Here is a 10,622-nt window from a genome sequence, read left to right as displayed (position 1 = left end):
CTTTCATCCCTGGTGGTGCTAGAAGTGAGTGAATTAGAGCCATGGCAATGCTTCAGATCTCGCGAGAGGAACCCAGCGGAGGTACAAGATAGAGCTCTGCCAGGTCCTCCTCTACCTCACTCCCCAGCCGCATGTCTGTGCAAATGAGCCAGTGAGGGAGATCTTTGATCTCCCCACAGGCGTGTCATGGAATGCAACAGGGCCGGCGCTCGGATAGTGTGGGCTCTGCATGGACTGGCCAGGGAGGTCCTGTGACCTACCCTACCAGCCTCGGCCGATGGCCTGGTGTGCCCATGGCCCCTGCCCGGTGTTTCCTCGATGGCCAGTCCGTGCCTCGTGTGAATGACACTGCATATAGGCAGTTGCAGGGTTGGAGAGAAGTGCTGGAGTTATTTTAAACATCAGCAAAACATTTATGGGTCAACACATTTCGGAGCACTTTTGGCACCTGAAGTCCTCTGAAGTGACAGTGGTGCATTGCCAATCAATATCGCCATCCACACTGAACATGAAACCATGATAAATGTGGGATTAACCCAAAGGGTACATATAACCTAGCAGGTGACCACTCCCCTCTTAGATGTTGTAGTTATGGTGGAAAACTTTATTTCCTTTTTCCTTATTTCTCTTGGGATAAAAGAGACAAAATAATGGTGCAGATCCCTTTATACTTTAGAATGGTGTGCAAAAAGGCAATTCTCATACTCAGCAAGCTGGCTCAGTAATGGTGCTTAGTGTGGTTAATGACCACACACCCTTCTTTTAAGATGCTAGAGACCAAGATGGCTTTTAAAAAAGATTTTATTACTATTAAATTATAAAACAAAAAATAAAATCAACAAAATAGATAATTAAATACCAAATGGTAAAGTAGAGTCTATGGTAATAGTCCAGATACTGATTTCGCCGTCCTATGGCTTCCTCAGTCTGGTTTTTATGTGACTCCTCTGTCCATCTTGCTCCCTTTTATATCTCATATGCTGATGATGAACTCCTCCAGTTGATGTTTGTTTCTTTTTCCCTCGTTCCGGGTATATGTTGTATTCCAAGCCTCGTTCTGAGTCCTCAGTTGTATTTCCGTTTTTGGTCGCGTCACTCCCGGTTTCGTCAGTGGAGACATAGAGTTTTCCCTTCTCTATGATATGCGTTCCAATATGCTCCCATCCTGTCAAAAATGTCCTGGGTGGATTTTATGCCATGTCACAGAGATCGATATAAAAAAATAAAAGAGATGTGGATCAAAAATTATATATTTATAGTGCTCAAATATATGTGTGTTCCCCCATAATGAGCACAGCATTTGATCAACATTCTTACATTAAAGGGGATTCTATGTCGTATTATTAATAATTTAGGTAGAATAGATCTCACCACAAATATTAGACGGAATAAATGAATCCTTTATCAATCATATTAGGTAGAGTAGGTTTAACATCAGTCATATTTTATTTATTATTATATCAGAAATGTGTAGAAATATGGTTTGTATATGAATACTGTATTAAGCAAATAATATCTACCATATATACTCGAGTATAAGCCGACCCGAATATAAGCCGAGGCCCCTAATTTTACCCCAAAAAACTGGGAAAACGTATTGACTCGAGTATAAGACTAGGGTGGAAAATGCAGCAGCTACTGGTAAATTTCTAAATAAAATTAGATCCTAAAAAAGTTATATTAACTGAATATTTATTTACAGTGTGTGTATATAATGAATGCAGTGTGTGTGTGTGTATGAATGCAGTGTGTATATGAATGCTGTGTGTGTATGCAGTGTGTGTATGAATGCAGTGTGTATATAATGAATGGAGTGCAGTGTGTGTATGAGTGCAGTGTGTATGCAGTGTGTATATAATGAATGCAGTGTGTGAGTGCAGTGTGTATATAATGAATGCAGTGCAGTGTGAATGCAGTGTGTGTATGAGTGCAGTGTGTGTATATGAGTGCAGTGTGTGTATGAGTGCAGTGTGTGTATAATGAATGCAGTGCAGTGTGTGTGTGAGTGCAGTGTGTATGCAGTGTGTATATAATGAATGCAGTGTGTGAGTGCAGTGTGTATATAATGAATGCAGTGCAGTGTGAATGCAGTGTGTGTGTGAGTGCAGTGTGTATGTATGAGTGCAGTGTGTATGTATGAATGCAGTGTGTGTGTATGAATGCAGTGTGTGTATGCAGTGTGTGTATGAATGCAGTGTGTATATAATGAATGGAGTGCAGTGTGTATATGAGTGCAGTGTGTGTGTATGAGTGCAGTGTGTATATAATGCATGCAGTGCAGTGTGTGTATATGAGTGTAGTGTGTATATAATGAATGCAGTGCAGTGTGTGTATGAGTGCAGTGTGAATGCAGTGTGTGTGAGTGCAGTGTGTATGTATGAGTGCAGTGTGTGTATGAATGCAGTGTGTGTATATAATGAATGCAGTGCAGTGTGTGTATGAGTGTGTGTATGAATGCAGTGTGTGTGAGTGCAGTGTGTGTGTGTGTGTGAGTGCAGTGTGTGTGTGTGTGAGTGCAGTGTGTGTGTGTGAGAGTGCAATGTGTGTGTGCGTGAGTGCAGTGTGTGTGTGTGTGAGAGTGCAGTGTGTGTGTGTGTGAGTGCAGTGTGTGTGTGTGTGAGTGCAGTGTGTGTGTGTGTGTGAGTGCAGAGCATTGGTGGGGGTGGGCATTTTATTAATTATTATTATTTATTATTGTAATATATATTTTTTTAATGTTATTATTTTTTTTATTATTATTATTTTTTTATTTTATTATTATTTTTTTTATTTATTTTTTCGTCCCCCCTCCCTGCTTGTTAGCTGGCCAGGGAGGGGGGCTCTCACTCCCTGGTGGTCCAGTGGATGGGCTGTAGGAGGGGGGCTGGCAGGAAGCTGTAACTTACCTTCACCGCAGCTCCTGTCAGCTCCCTTCTCTCTCCTCCGTCCGTGCAGCTCCCAGGCCAGCTTCCTCTGCAACTCTCGCGGCCGCGCGGAGCCCTCTCGCGAGAGTTGCAGAGGAAGCTGACCTGGGAGCTGCACGGACGGAGGAGAGAGAAGGGAGCTGACAGGAGCTGCGGTGAAGGTAAGTTACAGCTTCCTGACAGCCCCCGGTCCTTGTCTGTATTATGGCAATGAAAATTGCCATAATACAGACAACTGACTCGAGTATAAGACGAGTGCTGAAAAACTCGTCTTATACTCGAGTATATACGGTATATTGCACAATTCATATTTCCATACATTTTGAATGAATAAAAAAGTTAGATGAATAAGAAGCTATCTTCTATCACTGAGTAAGAAACTCGCTGAATAAGAAGCTAACTTCAGCCTGTGAATAATAAGCTGGCCGAATAAGAAGCTAACTTCAAAATCATCACATATAGCCAGATGCACGGACTCAGACCCAGGTACACTCACATATATCAATTTACATCATATTTTAGCCACCCTCCTGTCTCCTTACCTTTTGGGCACAGAAGGGTGACTTCTAGTGAGAGCTGGATGGCCAAGGCTGATAGGAGTCTGACTTCCTCAGTCCCTCTCCTCCTCCTGTGTATGCCTCCTTCACCTCCCCAGCGGCACTGTTACTTGGGAGGAAGTGATCTCACCTCACTTCCTCCCAGCAGGCAACATGAAAGGGGCCCGGTCCGGAGCACTCTTAAAGGGCGGGGGCCCCTGATTAGATCAGGTGCCGCAGTCCACAGGGTAAGGATGCCGGCAGGGGGCGCACGGGGCAACTACTTTGGGGACCCCAGGAGTAACTGGGCATGGGGCAGCTGCCCCATTAGCCCCCCTTTAAAGACGGCCCTGGATTTCCATGAGCTGTGCTGTGCACACTTGAACTGCACAGAAAACATCTCCGGAGTGCTTTCTGCACAGTCTTCTGTGTTGGTGGCCAGCAAGAGAGGCTCAAAGTCAGCCTGGCAGTCTCTAGTTGGGACCATCCAGTAATGCAAGTGGCCCACCCATCCTGATCCTATGCCATCCAATATTAGGAGATATGTGAAGAATATTGAGTATTCTATTCACACATTAGATATGGGTGTCTGGTTTGAACATAAGTAACATGTGATTTCAATAAGTCACACTTTTTTTTTTTTGAGAATTCAGGAATGTGGTTGCATATGAAGAGAGTCTTTATACGTGTCCTTATATGGTCAGAGTTTTAGCTAAAAAGTCTGACATCATTGCGGTCATAGCTATATAGAATAGTGGACAAAGGACCACAAGGCTTGTTGACTGTCTGTTCTCTGACTTTGAAGACTCTATCTCTACCTTCCTGAGCCCAGCAATTACCACCTGCTGTTAAACATCCATCATCCTGTAGTATCCTTTGTTATTTAATTATATATTAGTAATTGTAAGAAAACATAAGTCTGATCCGTATTGATGTTTCTGACACACAGAAGAATTATAATATATATGTATATTAATATCACCGCAAGCCACCCAACAAGAAGAGAAATATATTATGTTTTATAAAAAGAATTTTCGAAAATGTTCTACAATATGATTGTGTGAATAAGTCCTGCACAACTTTAGTGACTGGAATTACTCTTCAAGTGCTTCATGAAAAAAATATATATGTTTTATTTGTGAATTATTTTGAAACATTTTCATTTTTGAGATAAAAAAAATGACAAAGATTTTCCAAAGAAAATCCAAGTGGATTTTAGCTGTTTTTGAAAAAGCTCATGTATCTATTAATTGGCGCATATTGCTTAATTTAGGTAAAACATTTTGCCCATCCTAACTAAACATCTAAACAAATATTAGATAAAACAAAAAATACAGATAATACCTATTTGTTGAAAGAATCAAGGAATGATTGTTAATGCTTTACATCCCTAACACCTGTACGTATTTTGGAAAGGGCAGCACATGTTGCATGTACCCGTCACCCCCACCACACTTATTCTTGGCCCATCATGAAAGAAATTCATATTTCGGGCAGTAGAGTGAAATATTCCCACAATGATCTGAAGCATTCCCCTGGGGTGGTAGCAAAAAAATGTAAACTATTTATTACAGGCCTTGAAATAATAAAATGAAGATTAGCAAAATGCATTTCATCATAATGGCAAACAAGTCATAAAATACTAACACTAGCTAAACTACTTAACTAGACAGACAGCTAGAAACAAAAATGTTACGAACAATTTCATGTTACGAAAGACAAAAAAAAATGTTTTGGTAGAAAAAAAAATACTGCAGCGACATGAAAAAGTTTATTTTTAATTACACACATTTTAGGATTTTTTTTGTTTGTTTGTTTTTGCAGAAAAACGGGTTATCTGAGAGACAGGGCCACCATCAGAATTTTTCAGGCCCCTAACACAGCTAGGACTAAGCCTCCAAGCCCACCCACAGAGCCTACCTCCAAGTCCACCCACAGGATCTACCTCCAAGCCCACCCACAGAGCCTACATCCAAGTCCACCCACAGAGCCTACTTCCAAGTCCACCCACAGGGCCCGCCTTCAAGCCCACCCACAGAGCCTACCTCCAAGCCCACCCACAGGGCCCGCCTCCAAGCCCACCCACAGAGCCTACCTCCAAGCCCACCCACAGGGCCCGCCTCCAAGTCCACCCACAAGGATGTAGTGTGTGTAGTGTGGATACAGGGTGTGTGTTTTGAGGATGCAGTGTGTGTTTGCGTATTGGATGCAGTATGTGTAAATTGGCACGGTGTGTGTTAGTGAATGTGTAGTGGATGCAGTGCGTGTGTGTGCAGTGGATGCAGTGTGTAAATATTGTGAATGGTATTCTGAGAGGGTGAAATTGAATGTGGTTCAGAGACAGACTAAAAGTTTGTAAGTGAGTGGGGGTCAGAGATAGATTGACAAAGTTCTAATGACTGAAACTCAGAGACATACTGAGAAACTGTGACTAGGGTTCAGACATAGACTGACATCATGTAAATGAGTGGCATTCAGAGACAAACTTGAAGAGTATAACTGAGTAGGTGTCAGAGTTAGACTGAGAGAGTATGTCTGAATGGAGTCAGAGCTAGATTGACAGAGTGTAAATGACTGGAATTCGGTTACAGTCCAAGAGACTGTAATTGAGTATGGGTCAGAGATAGACTGTGAGAGTTTAAATATGTCTGATGCAGAAGGAGAAAGTAGCTAAATGAAAAAAGAGACTGACTAAGGCCTCGATGTAATATGTTTCGAAAAGCTTTTCAAATGGTTTAATATTTTTGGATAAACTTTTCAAATTATTTTTTCAACATATTAAAATCTAAAAACATATATCATATATGAGAAATATAGCAGAGGTAGAAAAGTGGATCGCAAAAAACAAACTCTTCCTAAACACTGACAAAACTGCCACAATGACCTTTGTAACAATACCTCAATTACACAAATCACACAATTCCCACCTATCCATCAAAACTAATTCAAATAGCACAATGACTGCAGTCCACTCTTTCAAACACTTGGGTATGTTGTTAGACCCCAATCTATCTTCTGGCCTCTGTAAGGAAACCAAGTGTATTTAAACCTCCTTCGGTAGTTTCCTCCCGAACCGCCAGAGCCTAGTATATATAGCTCTCTGTTCAGTAGTTGCAATAAAGGAAATCCATACGAAATAGCAATAGCTTCACAAGATAATTCCCTTAGTAAAGCATACGAATTCCAAATAACAGCCGAAGTCAAGAATCAGGATACAAGATGAACTGGCTTTAATTCACACACACAGACTTTTATGCAAGTCCCCATGCAAGGGAACACCCCACAGGGAGGGACAACATGTAACCAATCCCGTACAATAAAACCATAAAGCACACCCAGCACAAACACATAATTCCCTCCCCTAGCCCTGGAGATAATCAAGTCTGATAAAGTAATATCTTGATTATCTCCAGGCATAAAAATCACTGTTTTCCCCAATATCTGGAACACCCCTTTATACATGGAGTTTCCCCACAAATAATCGGGGTGACCAACATATTCAAATTTCACCCAGATCGGTTCAGGGGTTCTCACAAACCATGGAAGTCCTTTGTGACCGGTTCACCGTGGGTTAGCTGCCCAAAACAGTTCCACAAGTTTGGGTGGTTTTGCCGGTCACTTTAGAAAAGGGAGAAAAATGAATAAAAGTACCGAATGGATTACCCTGGCTCCTAGCAGCGATTGTTCCCCTCATTCGTATGCACAGCCGTACCAAATAGCGCTCTTCTAGCAAATCGGTACATATAGTTCCAGCGTTCGTGTGTTTGAGACCGGTGTTCGGGAAGTCGAGTGTCCGATTTTAGTTCCAGACACTCGACGACCAAGTCCCGCTGCCTTTGTTCGTAGGAAAAAAGATGGCCTCGGTTTTCTCAGCCACGTGGCGTTCGGCAGTACGAACGCTGGCCGCACACGTAGGGGGTTTAATTGATGCCGGTTTTGAAGTTAAATGAGCCAGGGGGTGGTCTTTGTTCGGCAGTTTCATCTGCCGACTGGAAACATGAAGAAATAGAAGGGAAACATGCAGAAATACCGAATACAAGGGTCATTTCTTCACAGCCTCCACTTAGAAAAACTTGTATCTAAACTTAATCCAAAACTAGGTGCCCTGTACAGAAACAAATCCTGCCTAAGCCCTACAGTAAAGGAAAAGATTGTACAGCAAATGCTGATGCCAATCATTGATTATGGGGATGTAGTAAATGCACCTGCACCGCAAACCCTAAACTTAATACATTGTATAACTCTTTCTGCCGATGTAATTACAGAACCCACCATTGTGACATGCTAAAATAACTAAACTGGTTGTCGCTGGAATCCAGACGCACACTCTATCTTTCCAGCCTTGTGTTTAAGAGCTTTTCTGGGAAGCTCCCACCCTACCTGAGCAGAATGCTCTCCCCGGCTGTTCCCACCTCCTTTAACATCCGATCCAATACCAGCACTTTATTTAGTCTACCTCAATACAAAAAGAAAGCGGCCCAATCCTCCCTTTCCTACAGAGCACCGCAATTATGGATCTTTCCTGGTAAAATATTTTGTAAATAAATATTAAAATATTAATTATATTTTATAAAACTTTATTCAAACATATGAAGTCATTTGCACAGCTTAATCAATCACAGCTAATCCAAAAATATTAAAATATCAAATGGAAAACTCTGAATGTGAATATGACTTATGCGATCAGCGCATTAAAAAGGCACTGTCACCACCATCCCTATTGAAAAAAATGTATCTCTGTATTTCTCCTCTGCCTGACTTTCTTAGACTCTGGGTGAAGTCTAAGGGTCAATCCCGACAGCCTTCACCAGTGACAGCTGCAGGGAATTGGCTGGGTCTATGGAGAGAACGTGAGATCCTCCATAGACCTCAATGCTATAATCTCGTGCATCCGTGAGAGTATATCAGTGATGTTGGCTCCAAATATAACTTGCCGGATCAAGATCACCCCTACAAGGGACAGGTTCAGGTACGTAAATCTTACCTTTACATGGCCCCACTCCCCCATCAGAACCCAAACGGTGATAGTGCCGCTTTAACCAAGCTGGACAATGGACAAGCTGATTAGGTTTGTTCATTATTTGAAGTTCCACCCAGGGCCGGACTGGGAAAAAAATTAGGCCTGGGCATTTTTCAATCAGAGCGGTGGGTGTTGTGTGTGTCTGGGGGTGCAGTGTGTGTTTGGGGGTTGTGTGTGTGAATGTATTTTGTATTTAAATTAAAATATATATTTTTGTATTAATAATTTTAAAAAAAAGTTATATCCCCCCCTCCCTTCTTACCTTTAGCCTGGGAGGGCAAGGGGAGCCGTTCTGCCATGATGGGAGCCGTTCTGCCATGAGGGGGGGGACCATGCTTCCTTCCCTGGTGGTCCAGTGGTGAGAGTGAACTCTAGACTGCAGGCTAGAGTTCACTCTCGCGAGATCTGAGCGTTGCCGCGGTAATCGCGGCAACTCTCAGACCTCACGAGAGGACCCGGCGGAGCTGCTGGATAGAGCTCCGCCGGTCCTCTCTCCTGCCTCCCTCCCTCTCCTGCCGGCGGCCGCATGTCAGTGCCTGTGGGCCGGTGAGGGAGATCTTTGATCTCCCCACCAGTCCATGGAGGCACACAGCAGGGCCGGTGCTTGGGTAGCGCACTGGCCCTGCAGGGGCTGGCAGGGGAGATCCTGTGATCGCCCCTGTCGGCCTCGGCCCCATGGCCATCGCGGCCCACCAGGCATTTGCCCGGTGTGCCCGATGGCCAGTCCGGGCCTGGTTCCACCTATGGCAATCATAAATCAAGAGAAAGAGATGATTGATGGCTAGAGGGCACAGGAGCAAGCACTCAACACCAGATCAATAGAAAGGGGTATCTACCACACTAGATTGGACCCAAGGTGCAGACATGTTAAAAGGCCTCCAGGACAATCCAGCACATAGTAACTGGCTGCAAGATGCTAGCAGGGACAGCCTACACTGAGAAGCAGAACTAAGTTGCTGGGAATGTGTATCAAAACATCTGCACAGAATATGGGCTGGATCTGCCTAATCCTAAGATGAGATATCACAGAGGGTAGTTGATATTGGCAGGGCTAAGATCCTTTAGGACTTTCAGATCCCGACAGACAAGCAATCACTTTCCAACCAATGCAACATTGTGGTGGTAGACAAGGAATGGAAGACTGCAGTGGTCACAGATGTGGCAATACTCAAGCCGAAGGAGGAAGAGATAGAGTGGACAAAATACCAAAGACTGAAATAAGAGCTATAAAAGATGTGGAAAGTGAAGGCAGTAGTAGTTCCAATTTTTATTGGAGCATTCAGGACTGTAACCCCCAACATGGGAGAGAGGTTCAGCAGGTGGGACATCGGAGATGTCTTTGTCCAGAAGAGTTCCACTCTCAGGACAGCTAATATACCGAGTACAATCCTCAGAGTCTCAGGCTATTAGTAGACTACACCAAGCATGAGAAATAATGAAAATATCACCTGGAGGCATGAGAAATTAAATGTTTATATAAACATAATATTACGTATAAATATTATGTATATATTACCGATTGCTGATTGGCCTTTCTTTGTGTCTTCTTGCTTCACCCAAATAGTTGCTTTTGTGAAATATTTTGCATGAATGAAATTCAGTGAAGTTGAACCAACTTTATGAACGATATTCTGTTGACCAAACAAAAAAAAATTCTGGCAAAGGGAATTAGCCAGATCAAGATTTTCCACCAGTTGTATTAAGCACATTACTCTTGGGGGCGGAGCCTGACTGCCTAGCAGACCAGACGTGCTCAGAAGGAGATCCCGTGTCTGGCAACAGATTTACGGGTAAATTCCCTACTACTTGCGTTTTACAGAAGGCAAACTGCGATAATCGTGACCGGGGACCACTGCAGCACACGATGATACCTTGCACAAGCATCCGCGATTCTCGGCAGTCCGGCCAGAGGCTTGCGGCCTACACTTGAACGAACCGGGTGAGGTGGCTGCTCTCCAGGTTCCTTAACTGAAGCTGAGACTCCTGATCCATGCCTCCCTCCCACCCTTTGGACTGGTTGGGGTTCTCCCGGTCCCCACCGCTCGGCTCCATATACCCTTTCTTGCCAGCCACGCTGTGGAGTACTTGGACGCATGTGATGGAGCATTGTCCTGCATGAAAATCATGTTTTTCTTGAAGGATGCAGACTTCTTCCTGTACCAC

This window comes from Pelobates fuscus, chromosome 6 (assembly GCF_036172605.1).
Source record: "Pelobates fuscus isolate aPelFus1 chromosome 6, aPelFus1.pri, whole genome shotgun sequence".
NCBI lineage: Eukaryota > Metazoa > Chordata > Amphibia > Anura > Pelobatidae > Pelobates > Pelobates fuscus.
Note: the sequence above shows the minus strand (reverse complement) of the source record.